Raw genomic sequence first — 16304 nt, forward strand, 5'->3', positions numbered from 1 at the left:
TTGATAGCAAAGTCAACCAAGTCAAACAACTTTCAACCTTTTCAAAAACTATTAAGGTAAAACAACTTGTTGTTTCAAACAACCTATTGAAGTTTTGACGGCTTTTTAGAAAACAAATATTTTCAAAAGGTTAAAGATTCAAATGAACTTGGATCATCTTAAAGAGTGAATTAACAAGTTTCAAACAACTAGACAACACACACACCCAGCATCAAGGTCTTCAAGCTTTCCTCTTGGATTTGGAGACATCAAAACATCTTGTTCAACACCATCCTCCCTGCCACATCTGGTTTCTGTAAGACCTTGCGAATTGGAAGGTTTGTCATTACTATTACGGTGAAGCTCTGAAAGTAGTGGCAAAGTCTTCGCGCTGAGAACCAAAGCTGCTTTCTCTAGGGCCTGGTATCTCACCTCTGGCCCTTGCAACACCTTGCTAATGAAGTAGATCGACTTCTGTACCTGGTCTTGTTCTTGTAGCAGGACCAAACTGATCGCCTTCTCCGTAACTGTGAAGTATAGGCGAAGCGGAGTACCTAACTCTAGCTTGCACAATACTAGTGGACTGGCCAGGTAATCCTTCAGCTTAACAAACGCCTCTTCGCACTCTCGGGTCCATATGAACCTGTTATTTCTCTTCAAGCACTGGAAATAAGGATGCCCCTTATCTCCTCCTGCCGATACGAATCTGGACAGAGCGGCCATGCGTCCTATCAATTGTTGTACCTCTTTAACTGAGATCGGGCTTCTCATGGCTATTATTGCAGTGCACTTCTCAGGATTCGCCTCTATCCCACGTTTAGTGAGTAGGAACCCCAAGAACTTGCCTACTTCTACCCTGAACACACACTTTTCTGGGTTCAGCTTCAGCCTGTATTTCACTATTGTGGTGAATAGCTATTCCAGATTTGCTATGTGTTTCTCCTTCTGCTGGGAGGTGATCACAATGTCATTTACATATGCTTGGACATTCCGCCCTAGCATGGGTGCTAACACTTTGTCCATTAGCCTTTGGTACGTCGCCCCCGCATTCTTAAGCCCGAAGGGCATCACCTTATAATAATAACAGGACATCTCCGTCATGAACGCCGTCTTGCATTCGTCCCTGGGATGCATCATGATATGGTTGTAACCAGAAAATGCATCCAGGAAGTTGAGCAGCTTGCAACCGGACGTACTATCTACCAAGGCATCAATATTGTGCAATGGGTAGGAGTCTTTCGGACAGGCCTTGTTGAGGACGGTGAAGTCCACACACATTCTCCATTTCCCATTGGCCTTCTTCACTAGCACCACGTTTGCTAACCATTTAGGGTACTGGATCTCCCTGATGTGGCCAGCTTTCAGCAATTTTTCTGTTTCTTCTTTGACTACCTGACGCCTTTCTTCGTTGAACTTTCGTCTTCTTTGGCGAATAGGTCGGACCTGGGGTCCATGGTGAGACGATGACACAAAAAGTCAGGATCTATGCCAGGCATGTCAGAGGCAGACCATGCAAAAGCATCAAGGTGTCGTGCTATGACTTCGACAATTTGATCTTGCGTCCCTTAGCCTAAGAACTTACCCAGCTTGAACATCTTCCCACTGATCTCCCTTTCCTGCACATCTTCGGCAGGTTCGGGCCTTCTCGCTCGGGCGATCTCTGCACGGGTGACCCCTTCTTCCCTTGGAGGCTGAGTGGTAACGCTGAACACTCATCTCTTCGTCTTGAGGCTATTCTCGTAGCACTTCTTAGCCTCCTTCTGGCCAGACTTGATCGTGATCACCGCACCCTCGAGGGAAAGAAGCTTCATCTTCAAATGCCTTGTAGAGGCAATCGCTCCAATCTTGTTCAGGGTAGGTCTACTTAACAGTATATTGTAGGCTGATGGGGTGTTAACAACAAGATACTTGATGTTGGCAGTGCGTGAAGCTGTGCCATCTATGAAGGTTGTTCTTAACTCTATGTGTCCACGCACTTCTACTTGGTCTCCAACGAAACCATACAAACAACTGGTATAGGGCCTCAATGGGTCTGGAGACAACTACAACATGTTGAAGATCGACCAGAACATCACATCGGCCGAACTTCCCTAGTCCACGAGGACGCGATGCACCCTTCTCCCTGCGGTTACTAACGAAATTACCACTAGATCATTTTCGTGTGGGACGACGTCCAAACGGTCGGCTTTGGTGAAGATGAGGTCGACATCGGGGGTATTGTCCACCTCCTGTACCTCAACTGCCATCACCTCCCATGCATACTTCTTCCGCTGGGAGGCGGTGCATCCTCCTCCCGAAAACCCTCTATAGATGGTATTGATTTCACCATGAATGGGCACCTCGTGCCCCTGATCTACACCTGCGACCACCAACGCCTGATCTTCCTGTGGTTCCTGGAGGTAGTCCTTCAAAAAGCCGTTTTTCACTACCTCATCTAGTTGGTGGGCCAGGGCTAAGCAGTTGCGTATCGTGTGGCCGTATGCTTGGTGGAATTCACACCAAGCGTTTTTGTTGGGCCCCAACTTCCTGTCTGTCTTGGGGGGCATTCTCAGTCTCGCTGCTATGTTAGGGATAGTGATCAGCTCCTTGAGCTCTACACTGAAATTATGTTTTGAGGGTGGGTCTCTCCGCGTGTACGTTCCAGTCTGGGGCTTCTCGTAGGGTTGCTGCTTTCCCACGCCCTTCTTCTCTATGGTCTCCTCGTGCACCCTCATGGGCTGAGGTCGATCTGCTGCTCGAGGTCGAAGAGGACCGACGAGGGCACATTTTTCTGTGACTCGGTCGTCCGCGACGATGTGTGCCAAAGCCCAACGTCTGATCTCGATGAACATTTTTGGGTAAATCCTGAGCAGGGATTCACTGAAGGACCCTGGAAGCATTCCCTTGACGAAGGCATCCATCGTCATGACCTCGTGTGTGGGTTTTAATGTCACCACCTGTACTCCAAACCTGTTCAAGTAATCATTTAAGGATTCTCCTTGGTAATTTTTAATGTCGAAAACATCATAAGAGACCCGAGTGGGAGCCCTGTTAACAAGTTATTGCTCTCTGAACAGCGTCGCGAATTGATCAAAGGTGGTGATATGTCCGTCAAGGAGGCTAATGAACCATTCCAGCACTGTGCCTGCCAACGTGCTCATTAGCAACTTGCAATACACAATGTCAGAACCCCCTATTAGTATCATTTGGGTGTGGACCTTGTTTTATCGGGGTCCCACGGTGGGCACCAAATGTTCCTGTCAGTTAACTCGCTTCGCCAGTTGACTCGAACGACAACCTTTGGCCCTCCTATCTCCGCCTGAGAATCGTTCTCTCTTGATCAAAGAATCTCTCACCTGCAAAGACAAAGGGCGCCTTAACGGCCATTTGCACTCCGACGCTCAATTCAGTATTAGGGCAAAGAAACACCAAGTGTATAAAGTAGTTTTAGTCTTAGAAACTGTGTACCTTGCTAGGGTTGTTAACACCCTTTATATAGGTTGAAACTAGGGTTTACCTTTGTGCTGTTACCCTTGTCCAGGGTTCCTTGGGGGACGTCTTTGCGCCGTTATTCACATAATCTTAGCCTATCTGGCACATAGAACTTCCCTTAACTAGAGTGCAACGACTAACAGAATGGTCGCCTGGGTACCATCTTGTGCACCAAATATTTGGGGCCATCTGTTCCACGGGTGCCCTAAGTATTCACGTGTCATGCATTCAGATTCCTTTCGAAACCCTAACCCTAATGGGCCTTAGTGCCCCCAGGAATTATTTATGCATGTCGCGCCTTAATGCGCTATACACACCGCTTGCATGGATTCCTCGTGACTTAGGCTTTCCTCACATCTGATGGTTTCAGCTGATAACTGTGTAATTCTAGGACCCACTTTACGTGGCCCAATATAATTGTGCAGATGGTCGACGTCCGATCTCTCCCTCGATTGGAGAGGTCCGATGTCGATCTCCAACGTCGAGGTCTTTAATATTGATGTCCGAAGACTAACCAACACCCTGATATGTGTATTTGGAGCCCACCTTACGTGGCCCATCTTTACTATCAGACACCGGTGTGCGATGTTTGAGGTCAGTCGCTGGGATCGACGACCGAAGACTTGTCGGTACAAGATCCAATTGATATGCATTATTATTGACTCTCTTGAGGACTTGGAAAGGACCATCTCCTCGGGGACTAAGCTTAGACTTCCTCTGACTAGGGAGTCTATCTTTTCTAAGGTGCAGCCAAACCCAGTTTTCTCTTATTGTTATGTTTTATGTATTTCTGAGTTTGTTTCTACATTTGATTTTTAATCCTCTCATGTAATTTCTTAACAAATTCAGTTTTTGTTACCCCTTCCTTATGCACAAATTCATGTGGATTAGAAAAAGGTAACAAATTCAAAGGAGTGTAAGGATTAAAACCATATACAACCTTAAATGGAGAAATATTAGTAGTCTTATGGATCACTCTATTGTATGCAAACTCAATACGAGGAAGGTACTCATCCCAAAATTTGTGGTTTCATTTCATGACTAACCTAAGCATAGTTGATAGAGATCTATTCACTATCTATGTTTGTCCATCAGTTTGAGGATGACAAGAGGTTAAAAAATTCAACTTAGTTCCTAGCCTTTCCCAAAGAGATCTCTAGAAATGGCTAACAAATTTTGGATTTGTAACTGAAACTATGGTTTTAGGTAGACCATGAAGTCTTACCACTTTTCTAAAAAGGAGTTTGGAGATGTTGTTAGCATCATCCCAGAATTTATGAGGAAGGTACTCATCCCAAAATTTGTGGTTTCCTTTCATGACTAACCTAAGCATAATTGATAAAGATATATTCACTACCTCTGTTTTTCCATCAGTTTGAGGATGACAAGAGGTTACAAAATTCAACTTAGTTCCTAGCCTTTCCCAATGAGATCTCTAGAAATGGCTAACAAATTTTGGATCTCTAATTGAAACTATGGTTTTAGGTAGACCATGAAGTCTTACCACTTCTCTAAAAAGGAGTTTGAAGATGTTGTTAGCATCATCCACTTTATGGCAGGGTATGAAATGAGCCATCTTGCTAAACCTATCCACTACCACAAAGATGGAATAAAAACCTTTTTGTGTCCTAGGAAGCCCTAAAATGAAATTCATGCTAATGTCTTCCCAGGGAGCACAAGCAAGAGGAAAAGAAGTATAAAGTCTGTACCGTACGGTCCTCGGGTGTTGACTAGCCTCGGGCGTTGACCAGAGTCAACGTAGGGGAACCCAAAGATAGGGTCCACAAGAAAGTACAGCAGGACGAGAGAGAGTCTTGTTGGGCTCATGAGTAAAGTGGCTGAGGAGGAGGCGGCACACGGTCAGGGCGTGGAGGCCTCGGGCGTTGACCAAAGTCAACACGGTAGGGCGAGAAGGTGGGATCCACTGTAAGATTCACAGAACAGGGTAGATACTCATTTGACCCACAGGTAAGGGAAGCCGAGGGGTCCTCGGGACACGGCCCAAAGCAGGGCGTAGGGTCCTCGGGCCTCGGCACCTCGACAGAAAAGGTAGACGAAGCAAGGTGGTTCTCAAGCCACACCCCGAGTAACCAGTAGGGAAAGGCCCAAATCACGAAGGATCCATGCATGGGGTGTAGGGACGCGGCAGTACGCACCACCGTTAGAGAGCTACTGGGACAGAAACGACTCGGGAGGGTCACGTCCCAGATGGTGATCTGCATGCGTGGCACGTGAGTAAGGCAGGGAACTCCCAGGGCAGATGACTCAGAAATTTGGTGCATGAGTTGGCATCCAAGCAGTCACCCCGTGCTAGTTGCACTTTGGCAAGGCAGTCTTACACACTGAATAACCCTAAGTCTGGGTGCTGGTGTCGCTAGGACACGCCTACAGAACGGTCAAGTCACAACTAAACAGAAGGGCAGTAACACCAAAGGTATATAAGGTTGACAATAGACATAACCAAGGTACGTTTTGACATTTTTAACAGAACACTCTACGCTCTTGTTAGTGCAAGTTACGCATTTATGAGAGAGAAACAAAGTGAGAAAGAGCACACAGTGATCCCACAGTTTGAGTTTTGGTGTTCATTGCCCATAGACTGACTTGACCGTCGGAGTGCAAACGGCCTCGAGGGCGCCCTTTGTTTCTCTGTTTTCTGGTGATTAAACCGGAGGAAGAGAACGTGGCAGCGAAGGGTTCTTGGAAGCGAAGCCAAGAGAAACGCACAAAGATGTTAGGTCAACCGGCGGGAACAAAGTCCATGAGGCATTGTGTTAGACTTAGCTTTTAAACATGATATGAATCTATGAAAATATCTTTGAACTTCTTTTCTCATATAGGGCCAAAAGAAATTTTCTTTTAAAAGCTCAAGATTTTATCAACTCTGAAATGACCCATGAGACCTCCTTCATGTGACTCTTTAACAAGGAGTTTTCTATATGTTCCTTGAGGTATACAAAATTTTCCTTCTTTAAACAAATACCCCTCTGAAACATAACATCCTCCTTGTACTCTATGTTTGCAACTAACAAAGGGGGATGCAAAATCCTGATCATTCTCATAAAGTTCAGGTATGTTTTCAAATCCAAGAATTTGGGATCCAAGTTTAGGAAAGAGGGCAGATAGATCATCAACCATAATATTTGTATTTCCATTCTTGTATTTGATAACATATGGAAGTTGCTCTGGAAATTCCATCCACTTTGCATGTCATTTGTTCAACTTATGCTGACTGATCCTGCCTGTTGACCAGAACGTTGAAGCTAGCCTCGTGAAACTTGGATCGACGTGTGCACCGCGTCAACCTCCGTCCTTCGTCGCGATCCACCTCAAGAACCTGCAAAAGAACAGAGCGGCGCCGCTGCGGCCGATCGCACTCCAACGCCCAAGTCAGTGACCGAACCACCAAATACTAAGAGCAACACTTAAGAACTCTCAAGGAACCGTGCAATGTTCTCTCTCACAGTATACTCAAGAACTCGCAAGCGTAAAGAAGACAATCTGAATGTGCGTACCTCAGAAGTTCGTTGGGAAACCCTTATATACCTGGACACTTTCTCTCTCCTGGCAGTTACAGACCTGGACACGTGGCTCGCATCCAGCTGTACACGTGCCATCATCTGGAGCCTCCTTGACTTGGGCGCTGCTTCTGACTCTCATTTTGGCTAAGTTACTTATGCATGATACTACTCAGTGCATAGCTGTCCTGGAGTGTGATCTCTACTGGATTGGCGAGCTAGGGTGCCTTCGTACACACCTTCCCTGTGGTCTCGCCGGCCGCCTTCATAATCTGTACTACCTTCATCTTCGGCGATGTGCTTGCTTCGGCGATCTCTAATCACTTGGTCGCCCGAGTTTACATCTGGCGACTTCATCTTTAACCCGGTGACCGCCGGTTCTGGTATGCTGGAGATCGGAGCACGCCAACTTAATAACTGGCGACTTCACGAACCCCCCGACTTCCTTCCCTTCTGCCAACCTGGCGTCTTATCAACACGCCTATACCATAGCTTGATGCCACGTCACCACTTCCGACTACCAGGGCAGTACACAAGCCCCCCAGTCTTAAGCGAAGACTTGTCCAGCGCAAAGACTAAAAGAGTCACGTCAATACCGATCTACGTGGCGCTGGCGCAGAATTCCAAGCGGTTGTACTTTCTGCTTTCCTGACGCTCCACCAAACACTCCTCCCATCGCTCGACACGTGGCTTCATCAACGGTTACCTTCAGTTGTCGTTTGCGCTTCCCAAACTTATTCCAAAAACCCTTAAACCCATTTCGCTCCACTGTTCCATCACTTTCTTCGTATTCTCAGATGCTTCAACTTTCTTCTGCAAAAGCTCTCAACGTTCTTCAACCTCCTGAATCACCAACTTCCTTCATCACTTTTCCGATCATAAAAAGGTACTTCCTTTACTTCTTCTGCTGGTTTCTCCTGCATTTTAACCGATTCGCATCATCCTTTAACTGTTTGGTGCATACGCTGTGGGCTGTTTTCTCTGTTTCTCCTTTCTCGTAACTTAGGGCTTCGTCTTCGTTACAACGAACCTTCGTTTGTTCGTTTTTTCACCCTTCTTTCATGATCGAGTCAGCCTCTGCGAGTCCTGATCACCTTTTCTTTTCTTCTTCCTTTGCAGCTTCCGCAATGACTCGCTCAAAGATCACCCCAAATCCTCCTCCTTCGTCACGAAACCCCTCATCTCAAGCACACAACCCACCGCGAGCACGTGGTGCTTCTTCTTCTCAGGCTGAGAGGCCTGCACCCTCCCGCCCCAACTTGGCTCAGGCCACTCCACCCGTCGCCGGAGGAGCCTCCGTTCCTTCTCCAGATTTCAAAAAACTATACCCATGGGCCACCTCGACCTTGCTGAAGGAAACCTCCTCAGTAAACTCTGCTGGGGCGGTTCTTCGACTGACGAAAGGGGATAAGCCTCACCAATCGTTCCACAAGGAGCACAACGAAAAGATGACGGTGCTACCTTGCCCCCCCGACCTGCCAGTGTGCGCCGACGACAAGGGGAACAACGACGGGTTGTTCTGCTTCGTTTACACCACCCTATTCAAGAAGGTGAAACTTAGGTTTCCCTTCACTCGCTTTGAAAGGGAGCTTCTCACCGAGCTCGACATCGCCGCCGCCCAGCTCCATCCCAACAGCTGGGCGTTCGTACGGGCCTTCCAGATCATGTGCGACCACTTGGGGCTGCCAGCGTCAGTGGATGTCTTCCTCTTTCTTTTCGAAGCCAAGCACCCAGGAGATCGCCTGTGGGTGAGCTTGAACAGGATTGCTGGGAGGTCGATCCTTTCTATCTTCCAGCAATCCTACAAAGACTGGAAGGGCAAGTTCGTCCAGGTGCGCCCCAATGACAAGGACGCTTCTCTGCTTGACGGTTTCCCCTTGTACTGGGTAAACAAGGGGAACAAAGAGTCCAAAGGCAGCTTCAGGAGGCCAAGGAGTCCTGATAGCATGGGTGCCTTGGACAGGGACCTATGCTTCTTCTGGAAGAGTGTGGCAGACACCAACATTACCTTCCTCACCACCACGCTCATCTGCTTCGAGTTCTTCAAAGATCAACTCGAAATTCGCATAGGTTAGAACTCACCTCAACGTCTAAGTTTCTATTTTGACATTACCTCTGTTAACTGTTCCTGGGCGTCTTGTGCGTTGTGCGCAAGACTTTGGTTTTATTTTCTGCACCATTTATCTGCTTTTGCTGCATACTGCCTTATGCGTTTACCTTTTCTTCTTAACTAACCCATGTATCTTTGCAACTCTCTGAGCTAACTCATGTATCTCTGCATTACGCAGATCGTATGTTGGGCCAAGGAAAACTTGCTGAACTGAGGGCACTCGCCCGAGCCCACGGGTTGGCATCGGGTTCCCAAACCGTGCCAAACTCTGTGGTGGAGATCGCCGCTGCTCAAGGCAGATCGCCACCCAAAGGCCCAACTTCCTCTGAGGCCCAACCCGCCAACCAACGCAAAAAGCTTATCCTCAGGAAACCAAAGAGGAAAGCCCCCCAAGTAGTCCACGAGGAAGAAGAAGAAGATGATGAGGCGACTGAAGACGGCCTCATCGTCAAGAGGAAGAGGGTGGCACCTTCTTCACCATCTGCTCCACCCCCTCTTCCAACATCAACACCACCATCCACACCTGCTCCACCTCCAACATTGCTTCCTCCACCAGCTCCTGCCTCGCCAGTCCAAGCGATTCCATTGGCGTCTGCGCCTCCTGTGGCTGAGGCCGCCGAAGCCAACTTCTTGGAGAACCCCCCGAGCGCCTCCACGCCTTATGTATCAGCTGGAGGGGGTCCTCCTTCAAACGCCTCCACCGCAAACGCTGCACCAGTCGGGGATGAAGGTGCTCACCACTCTCCAATTCTTATTACTGAATCCCCGACGTCGCCACCACGCCAAGAAGCACCCGCTGAGCAACCAACTCAAGAAGGTGGCGGCGAAAACCAACAACAAGCCCACCCGGTGCCTCCACAAGCAAACCTTTCTCTTGAGGTCAAGAGGATGTGGGAGCCTTTCTCAGCAAAACTAAAGATGATGGCGGAGGATTTCCCCTCCATTATATCTAAAGCTGTGGAGAGCTCGACCAGGAAGCTCCAGGATGACCTCTTCACACTCCGAACTGAGAATAACTCCATAAGGATTGAGGCGGAGAGGTTATCCTGCAATCTGACACTTGCCGAGATTGAGCACTCCCGAGTAGAAGATGCCATGAGCACCGAGCTCCGGGTGGCGCGCAAGGAGGCCACCGATCTACGCCATAAGGTGCAGCTTTTGGCTCAAGAGAAAATTGAGCTGGAGAGCGAGCTAGTACCTTATCGCGTCAAAGTGGCTGACCTGGAGGCCTTGATTAAAACTGACGCCGCCAAGGTGAAGAAACTCAAACAAAGGTCAGCCGATCGGGAGGTCTTCCTGGGGAAGGTGGAAAAAGAGAGAGATGACACCGTGGTCAAGCTCGCTGAAGCCAACAAAGAGAACGGGAAGATCGCCGCTGAGCTGGCCCAGGCGCAGGCAGAATCCAAGAAGGTTACTGAAGACCTTCTTCAAGCTCGGGAAGCAGTTGAAGAACTTAAGAAGCAAGCTGAAGAGCTGAAGCAGCAGAATGAGGGGTTGAAGAAACAAATCGAAGAACTTGAGCTAAGCTCTGCCCAGATTCTTGCTGCAGGATTCGAGGCCGCCCGGGAACAGTTCGCCTGCTTGTTTCCCGATCTAGATCTTACCATGGTGTCTCTCAACAACGAGGTGGTGGACGGGAAGGTTGTTCCTGCTGAAGACTAATTGATTCCCTCCATTCACTACTCTTACGCTTTCTCCTTTCATATGATTGTAATAGACTTTCCCCTTTACTGCATATGTGCTTTGAACTGATGTTTATTTAATGATAAAGTCTTTGCGTTTCTTCTTGTAACTTCTTTGTCTGCTTTATCTTTCCTTGCACGATTTACTTCAAGAAATTAACTTAGCGATTTCGTAAGCGCGATCATATACTTAACTGCTTCGAACCACTTCGATTTCGAATAACAATCACTCTAACAACTTGTAATCTCAAGGCAATGAACCTTAGCGTAAAATCACTCTTCAAACAACGAACTTTAACTCAACTAATGGCTTAAGACACCGCTAACCCGACCTGCTTCATCAAAACGGGTCTTTAACTTTCTTGCCACTGCTTGAATTTCTCCTGGTCGCCAAAGACTCTTGGCGATATCAGCTTCTTCCTGGCTTCATAACTTGGCCATTGTTCCTTCATCTGGGGGTAGAGGCGCCTTTCGGATCCTTCTCTACCTCCCTGATCTTCAGAACGAGAGACCGGGTGGCTAGGCGTTCTCTTTGAACCTACCTTAGCCACCCTCAAAACTTCTTCCACCCTTTACACCATACCTGAACTCGTTCGAGACGAGAAGGATTTTATCTTGCCTGAACTCGTTCATCGGCGAGAAGGTCTTTAACTCATGCCTCTACATTGCCCCGAGGGTTACATCTCCTCTCCCCCAGAAACACTGAGGACTTTTCGCTGGTGCCTCTACATTGCCCCAGGGGTTACATCTTCTCCCCCCCAGAAACACTAAGGACTTTTTCACTCTTCCTCGCCTGCACTCGCTCGACGGCGAGGAGGTCTTTATCTCGCCTCAGGACGCGCGAGGGCGTTGAGGTCTTTTACCTGGTGCCTCCGATCGCCGAAAGACGATGAGGACTTTAACTTTAACTGGTGTCTCCGATCGCCGAAAGACGATGAGGACTTTAACTTTAACTGGTGCCTCCGATCGCCGAAAGACGATGAGGACTTAAAAACCTTTCAGAAAGCATGCAATATATCTTTAACTTGCCTTAAATCACATATGAGTGACAAGGTCTTTCTTCAAAACTTTGGAAAACAGCAAGCATGCAATCTAAAACAACCTTAAGCTTCGAAAACTCTTTTTTATTGGGTGGCCTCATTAAAAACCCTCCTTAGGGAAAAAAGAGTGTCCCCTTCAAACTGTTTTAACAGAGACATTGTAGTATAACTTCGTGTTTGTCTTTACTTACAAAGTTCTCAACTGTAATACAACTTGAGGTGCGTGGCGTTCCAAGTGCGAGGAATTGCCCCTCCTTCCAATGTTTCTTAGCGGTAGGCGCCGTTCCCGAGCGCCTCGGTTATTCTGAACGGTCCCGTCCACTTAGGCGACAGCTTATTCTCCATCTCGTACTGGTGGGCTTTCCTCATCACCAGGTCGCCTTCACTGAACTGTCTTGGCATCACCTTCGAGTTATATCTTCGTTCAATCCTTCTCTTCACCGCCTCAGCTTTCAATCTCGCCTCTTCCCTGACCTCATCCAGTAGATCCAGGTTCAACCTTTTCTCCTCATTCGAGTCTTCCTCTACGAAGTTCTGGAATCTCGGCGAGCTCTCCTGGATCTCCACCGGAATCATTGCGTCACACCCATAGACCAAGCTGAACGGGGTCTCATGGGTTCCTGACTGCTCGGTGGTGTGGTACGCCCAGACTATACGGGGTACCTCCTCAGCCCAGCTTCCTTTGGCTTTCTCTAGCCTTCTCTTCAAACCTCTTAGCAACACCCGATTGGCTGACTCTACTTGGCCATTCGTCTGAGGGTGCTCGACAGATGCAAACACTTGCTGAATTCCCACCCCTTCGCACAGCTTCTTCAACAGGTGACTTGCAAACTGAGTCCCGTTGTCCGACACCAGGCGCTTGGGCACACCAAACCGGCACACAATGTTCTTCCACACGAAGCCTTCGATCTTGTGTGCGGTGATCTGGGCCACTGGTTCTGCTTCAATCCACTTGGTGAAATACTCAATCGCCACCACCAAGTACTTCATCTGCCTGATCGCCAGCGGGAAAGGTCCCAGGATGTCGATTCCCCATGTATGAAACGGCCAGGGGCTGTAAATCGACTTCAACTCCTCGGGAGCCGCCTTGTGCCAATCGGCGTGCTGCTGGCATTGCTTGCAGCACTGCGCATATCTCTTGCAATCTTCTCTCATTGTTGGCCAGTAGTAACCTGCACGGAGAGTCCTTGCGGCCAAAGCTCGACCCCCGACGTGGCTTCCGCATATCCCTTCATGGAGCTCTGCCATAATTCTCGTGCATTTCTCACCATGCACACATTCCAGGAGTGGGTGAGTGAACCCAAACCTGTACAACTCGCCATCAATCAATATGAACTTGCTAGAATTCTTTTTTATCTTCCTAGCCTCTGTCGGATCCAGCGGGAGAAGGCCATCTGCCAGGCACCGCTTGTACTGTGTTGTCCAGGTGTCTGGCTCATGGGTAGCGCAGACCTGCATCATGCTCACCTTCTCTCCCTGACATGCCCTTATTCTTGGCGACCTCAAGGTCTCTTGAGTCAAGGATTTGTGACTCCTCGCCGCTTTCTCCGTCGACTTGTTTATCTGAAGAACCAGGTGATCTGCTACAAATGCTCTCGGCGTCTTCAGAGTTTCTTGAATCACCGTCCTCTGCCTACCCCCCTTGCCTGAACTGACGAGCTTAGCCAGCAAGTCAGCTCGGGCATTCTGCTCTCTGGGCACATGCACCACTTCAAAGGAGGCAAAGGAACTCTTCAATTCCTGTACATACTCCAGGTAAGCCGCCATTTGTGGATCTTTAGCCTGGAACTCGCCTGTTACTTGCCCCGTGACTAGCAGCGAGTCACTCTTAGCCATTAGGACCCTTGCTCCCATCTCTTTAGCCTGCAAGATCCCGGCGATCAGCGCCTCATATTCTGCTTGATTGTTGCTGGCTTTGAAGGCAAACCTCAAAGATTGTTCGATCAGCACGCCGTTGGGTCCCTCCAAGATGACTCCAGCGCCGCTACCCTGCTGGTTCGACGATCCATCCACCGAGAGCACCCAACGGAAATCGTCCCCTTCAACTCGTGTCGCCTCAGATGAGAGCTCGACCACGAAATCTGCGAAGATCTGTCCCTTGATCGGGCCTCGGGGCTCATACTTAATATCAAACTCCGACAGCTCCACTGCCCACTTCACCATCCTTCCCGTAACGTCGGGCTTCTTCAAAACCTTCTGGATGGGAAGATCGGTCATCACCAGAATCGTGAAGCTATGGAAATAGTGGCGCAGCCTCCTCGCCGAAAATACCACAGCCAGTGCAGCCTTCTCCAGGGCCTGATATCTCGTTTCGGGGCCCTGCAGCACCTTACTAACAAAATAAATAGGCTTCTGAGCCTGATCTTGGTCCTGGGCGAGCACCGCACTCACCGCCCTCTCAGTTACAGCAAAATACAACCTGAGAGGGGTTCCCACCAGCGGTTTGCACAAAACCGGCGGGCTCGCCAGATACTCCTTGAGCATGACGAAGGCTTCCTCACATTCTTTCGTCCAGGCAAACTTATTATTGCGCCTTAAACACTGGAAATAGGGATGGCCCTTCTCTCCGCTAGCTGACACGAAGCGAGACAGGGCGGCCATCCGACCTGTTAGCTGTTGTACTTCCTTCACAGTGGCCGGGCTCCTCATCGCCAAGATGGCGGCACACTTGTCCGGGTTGGCTTCTATTCCTCTTTCAGTTAAGAGAAATCCCAGGAACTTTCCAGCCTCCACGCCAAAGATGCATTTCTCTGGATTCAGCTTCAACCTGAACTTGGCGATCGTCGTGAACAATTCCTCCAAGTCCGCAACGTGCTTGCTTTTCTCTGGCGAGGTCACGACCATGTCGTCCACATACGCTTGCGCATTCCTTCCCAACATCGGTGCAAGTACTCGATCCATCAACCTCTGGTACGTGGCCCCCGCATTCTTCAGCCCGAACGGCATCACCTTATAGCAATAACACGATCTCTCGGTCATGAAGGCAGTCTTCTCTTCATCCATGGGATGCATCTTGATCTGGTTATACCCCGAGAAGGCATCCAGGAAACTCAACAATTTGCACCCTACAGCACTATCCACCAGGGCATCTATGCTTGGTAAAGGATATGAGTCCTTTGGGCAAGCCTTATTTAGATCAGTGAAATCGACGCACATGCGCCATTTCCCGTTGCTCTTCTTCACCAGCACGACATTGGCTAGCCAATCGGGATACTGCACCTCCCTGATATGGCCTGCAGCGAGGAGTTTCTGTGTTTCGTCCCTGATCGCCTGCCTCCTCTCCTCGTTGAACTTTCTTCTCCTTTGCCGCACTGGTCTCACCAAGTTGTCCATCGCCAAATGATGGCACAAGAAGTCGGGATCGATCCCGGGCATGTCCGAAGCGGACCATGCAAACGCATCCAGATGCCGCTCTATCACCTTGGCGATCTGGTCCTGGAGCTCGACCTCCAGAGATCTTCCCAGCTTGAAGACCTTTCCTCCGATCTCTCTCTCGAGCCACTGCTCGACAGGTTTTGGCCTGGTTTCTCTAGCGATCACCGCCCTGGCGATTCCCAGCTCTCTCGCTTTCTCAGGGCGATTCCTCGCCTCTTCTTCCTCCAGACCGGCGTTTCCCTCTCCCAGCTCAGCATCCACCATCTCCACGTCTCTTCTGGCGATCTCTTCTATCATCGTCGATCTGAGCTTCACAGCAGGAGGCGGGGTGGTTGTCACGTAACTCACAGACCTTTTTGTTTTTCAGGCTATTCTCATAGCACTTCTTTGCTTCTTTCTGGTCGGATTTGATGGTGATCACCACCCCCTCCATAGATGGCAACTTCACCTTCATGTGTCGGGTCGATGGTATAGCGCCTATTCTGTTGAGCGTGGGTCTGCCCAGCAGGATGTTGTATGTTGAAGGGGCATTTACGACAAGGTATTTGATTTTCTCCGTTCTCGAACCCGCCTCATCTGTAAACGTAGTCCTCAACTCTATGTACCCCCTGACCTCCACCTGGTCACCAGCAAAACCATACAAACACCCTCCATAGGGCCTCAGCTGGTCAAGGGGTAGCTCCAGCTGCGTGAAAGTCGGCCAGAACATCACGTCTGCCGAGCTTCCTTGGTCCACCAGAACCCTGTGGACCTTTCTTCCTGCTGTGATCAACGAGATGACTATGGGATCGTTGTCATGAGGCACAACGTCCCGAAGATCTTGCTTGGTGAACGTAATGTCCATATCCGGCGAGTGGTCTTCAAACATATCCACCGTCATTACAGACCTCGCGTACCTCTTCCTCTGTGATGCGGTGCATCCACCCCCTGAGAAACCCCCTGCAATGGTGTGGATTTCCCCTTGCGTAGGCATCTCGTGCTGTTGAGTCTCTCCACCTGCTGGTTGGGAGCTCGACGCGCCCCCCGTCCTTCTATCCAGCAAATAGTCATTTAGGAATCCGCTCTTGACCAGATCGTCGAGCTGGTATCCTAAAGCCAAACATGAATCTACAGTGTGGCCAAAGCCCTG

Source organism: Phaseolus vulgaris, chromosome 11, assembly GCF_000499845.2.
Source record: "Phaseolus vulgaris cultivar G19833 chromosome 11, P. vulgaris v2.0, whole genome shotgun sequence".
Taxonomy (NCBI): Eukaryota; Viridiplantae; Streptophyta; class Magnoliopsida; order Fabales; family Fabaceae; genus Phaseolus; species Phaseolus vulgaris.